The 12,227-nt window shown below is 38.4% G+C and overlaps 1 protein-coding gene, 1 long non-coding RNA gene and 1 pseudogene across 2 annotated transcripts in view; all 3 read right to left on the minus strand.

The window, feature by feature from the left end:
* LOC131799659 (uncharacterized) overlaps positions 1-12,227 on the minus strand; it is a gene marked incomplete in the record, with an annotated part of 189,028 nt that overhangs the window by 149,874 nt on the left and 26,927 nt on the right.
* LOC136279485 (uncharacterized) lies at positions 437-2,298 on the minus strand. The gene is made up of 3 exons (XR_010716897.1): positions 2,095-2,298; positions 1,102-1,140; positions 437-487 (listed from the first exon to the last, which is right to left on the minus strand). It is a non-coding gene; the product is annotated as an uncharacterized lncRNA (long non-coding RNA).
* On the minus strand, positions 3,489-12,214 carry LOC131799669 (beta-1,3-galactosyltransferase 6-like; annotated as a pseudogene).

The raw sequence follows: 12,227 nt of genomic DNA on the forward strand, positions 1-12,227 counted from the left end.
AATCGGTGGTGAAAGTCGAAGCAGGACAAGAATACGCGTTTTTTGAGCAGGAATGATTTGAACAACTAATTAGTGAGCTGAGTCCTATCAAATTAATGATTGACCTTGTAACAGAAACTTTCCAAGGTCTTTGCGGAACTCTTACAAACCATCACGTACCCGGATGACCTGCAATTTTTTTTTTTTATGCTGGAGTTTAGGATCGTTATTCTGTTACTATCTTGGCCTGATACGAGGAATGTTGTTATGTGATTATTAACAGACCTTTACCTAGTGATGTAATGACTTCATGAGGAGAGAGCGCCCGTGGCGATGAAATTAGTGTAGTACCTGAACTTGATTAGGCAGCCATAAGCCGTTTAAACTACTAAAAGAGTGAAGTGCTGTAACATTTTTACGGGGTACAAAGGAATGGGCCTGGATTGTGTAGTCATACCTTCATTGATTTTAGCTTCATCGCTGTCTGGAGTAATTTGTCTCAAGTCACCTAGAAAAAGGAAAATGCATTATGCAATATTTATATTTCCCTTGTACTTTTTTTTCTCTTTTCTGTTCGCTGAATAACTTATCATGTCAAAAGAGATCAAGGTGACAATGTTTTTTTTTTCAGTTTACTTAGAAAACTCGCGCGCGCTCTACTTTCCATCAACATTTCTATACAAACCCGCTCTTAAAAAGCAAGTACGACTCGCTAAGTTTGTGCAGTTGCTAAAGATTTTTCAAACACTGGTTGCCTAAGCTCGATATACGAGTATAACTGTACTACATTGTTATTACGCAACATCAGAAATACATGGATTGAGTGTGGAAAAACGATTGCTTATCAGTAAATTCCCGGAAGATAGCCAAAAAAAGTTGACCTCGCTTGGTAAATCTGTTTTAGATCGACTTAAAAGCGCGGTGAGCAATATTCTTAGTTACCTCTACATACCCATTAGTCTAAAAAGGACATCGTGTTCTTTATTCAAATTCTGTTGAGTTGAAGTTTTTTAGTACAGATGTGCTCGTGTACTGAGCATGGGTGACCTGTGTTCCACCAAATTTAATAGCTAAGTACACGGGATACCCGACTTAGTTTGCGTCAAGTGATTAGGTTCTCACCTTGAGTCACAGGTCCGCCATTCTGAGGGGGGGTGGGTACTAGGGAAAACAACATAAACAAAGGTCAAAGAATGTCCTGTATCCTGTTTTTGAAACAATTATAAAAGATTGATTGTAACTTCCTTTTCCTTGCACGCGGTCATTCAAGTATCAAAAGGCATGAAGGTGGATAACGAAACGAAGCCGAGGTTAGGCTGCTGACATCATTTAAATTTTGGAAAGAAACGCCCAATTTTTCAAGTATTGAATGGCGAAGTGAAAGCCCAAATTGAATCAATTGTCGGAGTCGAGTGAAAGAAAAACTTTGCAACTTTGTTGGAGATTATTTGCGGCCTTCCTTTGAGGATTCATAAATTCTAGCGCTGATTTTGAATAATTTAGTTCCAAGTCTCAACATGCACAAGGATCCGTCGATTGTACGAGAAATCTCCTGATTTTTTGAGTAGTTTTACGGAAATAGCAGTTTGCAGTTCCACGTCGCAGTTTTGTGATTTTTGTTGGATTTGAGATATCGTGATCTTTCGGGTCAATTTCTTTGTCATCCAATTATAGACTACAATAAGCAATTGGAATTCTCTTGGGGTAAAAGAAATAGGAATAACATTTTCCGTATTCCCACTGTTAACTCCTCAAACATAAGCTTTATGAATAAGCGCAGCATGAAAAGTATGGTTTTTGCACACTCTCGGTTTATATATGAGCTTAGATTTTAACCTCTCGGCTCTTAATCTAAGAAGCTTTGAAAATTCCTCAGCATTGCAGTCTGTAATGGGATATATTGTTTCGCAGATGCCATTTTCATTTTCTTTAAGTAAGCGAATTACATTGTTTTTGCGAAAAGAACCTATTTCGTTCGAGGTAGCTAACGGGTTTCTAGACTCGCGGCATGTAGCGTACCCCATCACGAGTTTCCAGAAGCACTCCCGGCTTTTGCAGTCTGTCTTCAGAAAAAAAAATTACGCTGCGCTGTTTACATAGAAATGACTCCCTTACCTGGTAGTATGAGCACATTTCCTCCGGTACTCGCGGTCAAAATAGATAAAACAAATAGAAGCCCTCCAAAAGTGAGGATTTGAACTTGAAAATTACCACTGAGGTCCATTTCGAACAGCGATCGAAAAGAAAATATCCAGGTGGACGTGAGATTTTATAATGCTGGCTAAACTAAGCGGACATCATGTTGGGCGACCTTTTCATTTGAGAGGGTCGCATTACTTTAAGATACGCACTTCCGTTAGCTGATCTCAAGGGGCGGTGAAAGCTACATACCATGTCTTTAGAAAACGTCTGTAACATAATCCGGGAAAGATTTGTTTTAACTACCCACCGATTGAAGGAGTTCCTTCAATTTTCAGATAATAGTCAAAGCAGTTTGTGTACACCGTTCTTTTTTTTTTGAATGCGCACCGTGGAAGTGACTTAGAGAAGGTGGGGATTATCCTCCTAAAAAACACTCAATCGTAATCTGAAATAAAAATAATTCTAGGAACCGTTTTAAACGTTTTATAAGCATATGAATTGCTCTTGAAGGGGTCAATTTTTTGGCCCAATAAGCAAAGGAGGGGTCCCAACGATGTCACGTCACCTTGTCAAGAAATGAAACTTGTAACATGCCATCAAACCCGCTTATCCTCTAAGGTACTCTTAACTGTATTCACAGAGAAAAAAGTCGAAGGAAAAAAATTATCTATCTCCACCATCAAACTAATCTCTCTCCTTTGTAATATCGCTGTCATCTCACTGATGTTTGTCTTTCTCTGCAACTACCGCTTACTTATTTCGTTCGTCAAAGAAACTTTTGATATAACCATCCAGGAGATCAAAAGGGGAAATCTCCTTAAGATCTCTTGTAACCACTGATAAAATGCAGTGGCTTTAAAAAATTCAGAATCCTATTAGATTCTTTTTGTAATGATGCCTTTAACCCTGTGACTCCCAGTAGTGGTTGACATGTTGAGTCTCCCAACAATATCAATACATTATCCAGTAAACAGGTAATGAGAATACTCGAAGTTATCAGGGACAATGGTTGTTATATTGTTATTGTCATATTCATCTAACTCCAAATTCTCGTCACTAATTTACAAAGAAATGTGTTGCAGATAGAGACAAAAGTGAACAATCAGATCTTAAGAGTTAAAGGGTGAAATCTTTTATATTTTTCATTTTTCTTGAATATGCATCCTGTTAGGGACTGAGAGGGGGAAATGGCGCGCGCTGGGGGCAGGGAGCGGGAGGGGGGAAGGGGAGGCTGGGTTCTCCCTTCATTGGGTTAAATGGTTATTAGCCGCCAAAAAGGACAAGAGATTCGGAGTCTACAAGGTAAAAAATTGCACGAAAATTTTATTATGACACAACCAAAATCCTCTGCCCCCCCCCCCCCCCCCCCCGATGAATAATGACCAGTCTCAGTCCCTGGTCAGATGCTTACACTTTACATTTCAAATCGCATTCCTATTAAAATTTTAACGGTATAACATGTTAAGTGAAACCAAGAGCACATTACCTGGTGAAACTTTGTGGCTTAAACTTCACAATTAATTAATTCAGACATAAAAAATTCATCTCCAATGGATCACATGAAGTCTGTCACCATGGTATCCCATGCAGTTGAACAACACGCAAAATGTCAAACAAAAACATAACAAACAATCGCTGTCTTAAAAAAATGAGCGTAGGAAATTAAAATGTTCATATAAATTGTAAAAGGAAACAAAAGTAGCTGAAAAAGAAAACTCAAGAATTTTTAAACACAAGCCTTTTTCTAGTACGGGTACACTGTTAATTTACCTTTCTGTTTTGACCTTTACCAAAACAGATCATATACTTTTAACCCTTTACTTCCCATGAGTGACCAAGAGAGAATTTCTCCTTAAAATATCAATACAATGTCAAGCATAGAAGTGATGAGAATGAAGTAAAATATCAATTATGGAATTATTAGTTGATCCAATACCAAATTCTCCAAATTGACATCGTAAGAATTGTATGCCAGACAGTTAAGAGAATTACTAATGATATTTTGGGAGTTAAAGGGTTAAAACACTATAACTTACTGGTTTGTACTTTCTTTGCAACTTGTATAAGACAACTTGGTTCTGAAACCTTGAAATTCACAGCACTAAGTCATTTCAACGTGCGCAGACGCAGACATGCGCAAACGCTGTGTTTTCCTAGGGTCACAGTGTTCTGTCCGTGACTACTAAACTATTAATTGACTCTTCCCTCTTCTCCAAGCCATAATCGGTGATTTTCACCCATATTGCGTTCTCAACACAAGGCTTTGGTTCATAAAAATATTGGCCGTTTAGCTTCCTATAGTCAAACGTGTCGTATTCACAATACGAGGAAAAGTTAGAGATGGGGGGCACAGTTTTAGCGCCGTCCTCGCTCGTCTTGGCCAGTTGTAGCATGCGCGACGCAAAAGCTTGATGAACTCCCATGTACGTTACACACACGTTTCTCGCCCGCCAGTCAAACTCCCTCACGTGATTGAGACGAACGTCATGGAAAAGTAACCGACCTGATATATTGTTGAGCCACATGCCGATCTGCTGGTCAGCGTGCGGATGACACAACATGGTACGTGCATCTTGATTCAAGAATTTGTCAATGATGTCTCGCGAAAACATCATCCATGACTCGTCAATCCATGTCATGTTTACTTCACAGTGAAAATTTCCCCAACAGAGATTATGCTTAGGGCGCCAAGGTAACTCATTCAAAAGCTTCTTAAGACACACAAAGTAGTCATCGTCCGTGCGAAGAAAATATTGAAAGTCGTAATTAGCCGCGGCCCATTTGGCGTGATACAAGAAGCGAATTCCAAACTCTATCCCTCCCAGAAGCGGTTGGAACTCAATGTCTCCGTAACGGGATGTTTCGTTTAAGAGATTTTTCTGGATCTTCTTGTTGACGACTTGTCCGTCTGTAAAAAAGTGGCAAGCTACCTGCGCAGGCAGTTATAATCTTTAGTATTGTATGGCCAGGAGAAAATGATTGGACATAGAAGGAGGCTGTAGGTCCAGGCCTTATCTGCAATTAACTTTCTAATACTTGGTGAAGGAAGGATGTATTTTGAAGATTGAACTCCATCACGAAAATTCAAAGGTGTGGAAATGTGGGAAAACTAAAGAAATGGTTAAAAGAACAAAAATTGGCAACAAAACTACGAAAATGAAATAAAATTTTGATCTTCGTCGCAGAGTTCAATGCTGCACATAAGTTAAAGAAAGGCATTGTGGGTATGTTAATTTTTGGGCTGACAACTGACCAGGCGCATATCTTGAACCAGTGCGCTCGAGAGCGAGTCTAAGATACTAACTCATTAGAAGGCTATAGTGCTTTATAATAAGCAAAGATTGCTGAAACATAACGTAACCCGAAAAATTATGGACAATTTTTTTCGAAGCTAAGAAACGTCAAGTAACGTAACCATCAGGTCAGATTAATTATGCTCGGAAATTTCGGCATTGTACCTTTGGGCGTCATCCTTGAATACTGTTTCACGCGAAAACAATACTCAAAATTTTTCATTATGCTCATTGATAATTCAAGATGATAGCTTTTAAGAGCCCCTCAATTTCTTCCCCTTCGTACCCCCATTCCTACCACCAACAGGGGTGAGGTTCAGAACACAACATTTTTTCCAAATCAAATTCCAAAAGAGAAAGCAAGAAAAACAGCCTCACTGCTTACAGAACTCAGTCTATAGATATTTTTCTCTTGTTTAACTGTAACATCAAGCGAATTTTTTAAGAATTTTAGTCATCATGCCAGCATTAGGCTCGGAACCCTGACTATAACAATAAATCAAAAGTTATTCCGGCATAATTTATCTGACCCGAACCATGAGGAACAGAACTAACCTCTTTCACACTGCAGTACTTCCACCAAGTCTGTCGTATGGCGTTCCTTCGTTCCCAGCGCAAAGGCGCTGTCGACACAATTATCACAAGGAGAACTCTAAGCTTCTTTTCCCCTAGGTCTTGGATTTGACTAATAGGAAGCCCGACCGTGACTTTAGAAATTGGCCAGACTATTTTACCTTGAATCTCTCGGACATTGATACGGAAAGGAAGGAGATCCGGTGGATCCGGTGGATCGGGCATAACAGGTTCTACCGAAGGATTCAGGTTTATAAACAGCAGGAGCACTCCTATTAGCAGGACAACAAGTTGGAAGAGTTTATATCTTCGAGAAATGCCCATAACAATAGTGAAGTTTGGTGGAGGACGCTGTTCAGTGTCACCGTCTCAGAATTTCTGAAAGAAAGTGGCCTTTAAAATATGATTAAGGTACAAACAGTTTACCATTAGTTCCCTAAGCTTCTCTTTCTTCGTATTTAGGGATTTTCATTGTCAATTTACCCTTTTCCCCTTCTTTTTGTTACTTCCTCCATTTGAACAATTACAACCTTTGAATAATTGTAAACGAGAGAAAAAATGGAGAAGGGCATAATCAAGAGCCAATTAGATCCCCTTCACATTAAGTTACATTTTTTTTATACAATAAACAACGGCGATATAAATATGAGGGTGAAAAAGGAATCACACTTTTAATCATAACGATTACAATTTCCTCGATTGTGATTGGTCTAAAAAACCCCTATTTTCCACTTATTCACTTACCAAGTTGTTATCGGAAAGTTCAATAAGCCAATCACATTCAGTTGTAGTTTAAATCAACCATTATAAAATAATTCAAATGGTACGCGCGCTCTGATTGGCCATAAAACCATTTTACATGAGCGTATGTAAACACGGTTTTCGTTTCTCTTTCATTAGTTATTTTATAAAAGAAATGTAAAATGGTTTCCGTGTTTACATAGCCTGATGTAAACACGCAGGAGGTTGGGAGAACACTCGATAAGCTGGAAACCACTCTGCTTCGCGTCGTGGTTTCCCACGCTTATCTCGTGTTCTCCCAACCTCCCGCGTGTTTACATCAGGCTATGTAAACACAGAAACCATTTTACATTTCTTCAATCACATTCATTTTGATTACCGTCAATTTCAGAGCGGTATTTAACAATTTACGTCTCCCTTGTCAGTGCTGTGATGTAAATTTTCCCTTTCTCTCATAACTTAGCTATTCTACCTTTTTGGAAGTTGTAATTTTTCTGATTAATCGGTAATAAGACTTCGTGTCGTCCAATTCGGTCTGTAATCATACTAGTGATAAACAAATCGTGTTCCCGCTGCGCGCGGTCGTCCAATCTTGTTATCACTCGTATGATAACAGACCGAATTGGACTCCACTCAGTCCTATCTCCATTACAAACAACAGATACACAAATAGTACATGGTCAAAGGAAGACATCAATTAATACTAAGAAAACTAATACATGAAAATTTCTCTTTTAAATAGTTTTTTAGTGGGCTTCTCCCGTACAGATATAGAAATATCATTTCAATGGTAGCGTTCAGTAACTGTTGGACAGACACTTCACTCTTTCACTATCAAGATATCTTTAGTAATTCTCCTTACTATCTACTATACAAATCTTATGATGTTACCTCAGAGAATTTGGTACTGGATCAATCAATAATACTTTAATTGATTTTTCCATTTATTCGAATCGCTTGTCTGCTTGAGATTGTATTTGTATTGTAAGGAAAAAAATATGTCTTGGTCATCGGACTTAAAGGGTTAATAGAACATAACAAAAATAGATATTTTACAATTTACAAAAGCATAGCAGAATAAATGGTGCCATACAGTAACACATAGCTACACCAAGATGATCACAATACTACAGGTAATATATTGAATACAATGATGATAAAAAATTAAGGATAATAATAATAATAATAATAATAATAATGATAATAGTAATAATAAACTAAAAGAATCACTACGGATACCATGGGTTCGAGAAACAACGTCATAGCCAAAAAAAAAGGAAAAAAACTAACCGCGCACAAAGTTGAAAATTTGTTTTTAATTTCGTTCTGACATAGGTCTCTTTATTGGTCGCATGATTCCCCTCGTTTGCAGTTAATGGGCAGCCAATTTTCTTCATACCCCCTGTTATACTCTGTTGGCGACGACTGGTCCACCACCTACCGCTCCCCTTGAAACCACGTGATTCCTCCCCCCTCCCCCCCTCCCCCCCCCCCAAAAAAAAAAAATCTTCCAAACCACCTAGGCGATTAAAATAGCTGGTTCCTTAGTAATCTTTTCTTTTTGTTTTGATGCTATTCGTCATTTTGTGTCGTAGATTGATTTTACTTTCACAGAGAATATGTTTAATGATGGATCTTAGTCATTCAATTTGTATTTCAAAATAAAGAATTTTGCCATGAGCATCAAATAACTTAAGATAACATTGTCTTCACCTTCGTTAAACCCATCAAATAAGATAGTCGATAAAATTTCTAAACTTGCTCTCATCACGCGATATCGTCGCTCAGTTGGCAGTAGCGCCCATCGAGAATCTAGGAGGCATGGGTTCGAATTCCGTCGAAGTAATTTTTTTTGGCTTTTTTTCTGCAACTGATTGAATTAGACCTCATCTTCGAGGATTATTGCTTTACTAGATAGCTAACTAAGTATGGATTTTTACAGAAACATTTTGTTTGTTTTTCCAAAAGAAAAATGCTTGCTAGCGACCTTTGTTGACTTACAAAAGAAAAGTAACTCTTCGAGGGATTCGAATTCCGTTTTACAAATATTGCATCAGGGTGAATGTGAATGTCAAGTTTATTTTGAAATTCCCAAAGTTTTGTTTCTATTGCGACAACAAAAGGCAAGGAGTAGATCCTTTTCCATTCCATTGCTTGGTGGGGTTTGCGTTTTCAATATGCCTGTTCAACCTTGAAATATGTCACTGCCCTTTTCAGGCAAATTTTGACCGACGCTGAACGAAAAACAATGGATATTTCCGTTGTGGTAAATTGTACTAAAAAAAGGTTGGAAACGGTTGAATTAATTACTACTCAATGCCGTCAAAACAAACTTTTTTTTCTTTTGAGACGGCACAAACTTGAATACTGATCAAATCTGCTTTGAAATATGTCATTGCCATTTCTTGTAGTCTGTTGAATTTTTATCGAAGCGGAGGTAAATAGTAGTGCATATTCACGAAACAATTTACGACTCACCTGTCTTTCAATTAAACGTAAACTGCTTGTGGAATTGGTTTTTTAACCTACATCAGAGATTCTGCCCTAATTGAGGCAGGTTTATTCAAACTTAATCTTCATGAACCTGTTTCTTGCTAAATGCTTTCATTTGAATTGAGAACAACTCGATTCAACTTAGAAAGTGCGTGCTAGTAACCCGTTGGCCGGTTCTGTTAATAACAGGTTGTACCGTTCCGCTGATTTGGTCTTTCGAAAGGAGACAAGAGAGAGGTTCTCAATGCCATAAAACAGCCAAAAAATTTAGCCGTTACGCGAAAAAATTGACAGATTTGAACCGATAGTCGTATAAAAAAAGTTAGCCGTTGAAAAAAAATTATGTTGACAATAATGGAATGATATCAACTTTAGCCGTAAAATGGCCAGAATTTTAACCGTCAGCCGTAACTGCCATCACCCTATCGAGACCCTCAAGCTAAGAGAACTAAGCTATTCAGACAACTTTTCATTTTTTTCAGACAACTTTTCATTTTTGTCGGCCCGCATCCGACCTGCTGGTCGATTAGTACCCGTCCAAACATTCAGTGACGATCAAAACCAAGAAAATCTGATTAAATATCCCACGCACGAGCGCGAGAACAGATGTCGATGGTTGCGAACGAGTCAAGCGTGTAAGATACAAGAAAATTCCGTTGTTTGACTAGCACGATGTACAAGGTAAGTGTCAGGTATTTTTTTATAGGACAGCGGTCGCGTATGACAGGTTATCAAGGTAAATATTACTTATTTTTTTCCGAAACTTACATCCTTTAATTAAGAAGGTTTTTCAAAACAAGTCTATTCTTTGAATAACTTTAGAATAGTGACTGTTATAACATAGCGCGCGTGCTTGCCCTGTGTCGGCTTCACGAACCGACATTTCATCAACGTGTGGAGGAACACAGTCGATCAACAATCAAACAAATAATACTGCTCTCACCATAGCCCCACCCCTGCTCTCCAAAGTAAACACCCCGGGCAAAGTGGGGCATTTAACTAGGCCTTCCTTTTCAATGAACTGGCAAATTTTCCACTCTGTGGGGCAATTTCTTTTCTAGAAACCTCTCTTTTGCAACTAAAGCAACTTCAAAATTCACAAACGCTCAACATTGACAAAAATCTATCTTCTCCAGCAGTTCCAGCAGTTCTGCTCTCGAATTGAACTTTTTCGAATATCAGAAGCCATAATGCTGTCTTTTCTATTGCAGTCAGATGATGAACTTTAATCTTGATCATTTAATTAAGAAATTATTTCAGGTATTCCCCATGACACTTTTTTGAAAAACCAAGAGGAGGTAAGTGCTGATGTTGTTGTAGAGCTTTGATTTGTTGCTCATCTCCAGAGGACGTTTAGCATATTCACGCAGCACATTTGGATCCATTTTGAAACGAAAAATAAATTTATGGTTATGGAGTGACTATTACATTGCAGCCCAAAGAAGTCTCAAGTGGTGTGACAAATGTGGGACGATATATGACAGTTTAGGCTTATAACTATTTTTATAGGACTATTGGTTCAAATCTGTCCATTTTTACGCCTGCGGCTCCTTTCGACGCATCGTGGGAGGGTTTCTATAACACCGTCTTCCTAACACACGTGATTTGACCTCTTAATAACGTACCCCTTAGGTCGTATAACTTTTTTTATACGACTATCGGTTCAAATCTGTCCATTTTTACGCCTGACGGCTAAATTGTTTGGCTGTTTTATGGCATTGAGAACCTCTCTATTGTCTCCTTTCGACGCATCATGGGAGGGTTTCTATAGCACCGTCTTCCCAACACACGTGATTTGACCTCCTAGGAATATTGGTGCATCTAACTCACATGTTTTTGCACAGAAAACTTAATCGGAGAAGAACTTGACGGATTATAATTTGTTACAAATATCGATCGCATGAGAAGCTAAACCTAAGGCGTTTGGTGAAGAATCGCATAAAAAGCTTCATCGAAAAAAATTTATGACATGAGATTGGATGTTGAGATAATCAACATGAACCTTGTCTGCGTTGTTTCAAGAAGGAGGCGAATACAATAGCATGCATTGTCACTTAACGAGATGTAAATAATTATAAAGAGCCCTATTTTCTGTTTTTTGTTGACCAAAGATAGGTTTCAAAACTAAGACATAACGAAAGGTTTCATGGTAATTTGACACTGATCACGCGCCATCGTCAAGAATTTAAAATCGATTGTGCACATTGTATCATACATTCAATGTCTGCTCGCGAGGGTAAGAGTAGCTTTGTTCTCCAAAGAGTCTCACTGTTTTTCGAGACGAAATTACGCGAAACTATGAAAATCGAGGGAACCAAATCTAACTGTTTACCTTGCAAGCAAACATAAGCGTTTTGTTATACATCCAAAGCACGGAAATGATAAACAGGCAAACGAAAGCGTTTGCAACACTACAATATTTGGAACCTTATTTGGAACACCGAGGAAGAAGTCGATTACAAAAATGAACCTATATCTCTAGCTATAGCTATAGCTATCGAGGCAGTCAGGACAGCAACACCGAGGAAGAAGTCGATTACAAAAATGAACTTATATCTATGGCTATAATTTCGCAAATGGTAGAATGTACTAATTTTCTCTTACGGCACTATAACTCGACTTCCGCACAAAATTTGTGATCGGTGCGGCGTTGAATCCCAATTGGAAACTTTCTCTTCTCAGAAAACGCAAATTTCCAGAGTTTTAAAACGCACGAACCGAGCTATAGTTCTGCGCGTTAAACAATTTGCTTTGCCATCGTGGTTTGCTTTGAGTCCACATAACATCTTGTAAACACTACAAATTTACCTTTAAAAATCGTATTTTCGGTGTCCTGATGCCCACTAGTCAATGTCGTCTCTCAATAAAGTAGGAAGCGCTCTTTTTAAACCTCAGGTCACTTTGTTCTGTTTTCAAGAATAGTCAAAGTCTTTGGAATCGCCAAGAAGTGCATGGAAGAAAGCGATCACACCCGTGTCATTATGGCAAGCCAATTGTAGCAATATT

The sequence above is a fragment of the Pocillopora verrucosa genome, chromosome 3 (assembly GCF_036669915.1).
Source record: "Pocillopora verrucosa isolate sample1 chromosome 3, ASM3666991v2, whole genome shotgun sequence".
Classification (NCBI taxonomy): domain Eukaryota; kingdom Metazoa; phylum Cnidaria; class Anthozoa; order Scleractinia; family Pocilloporidae; genus Pocillopora; species Pocillopora verrucosa.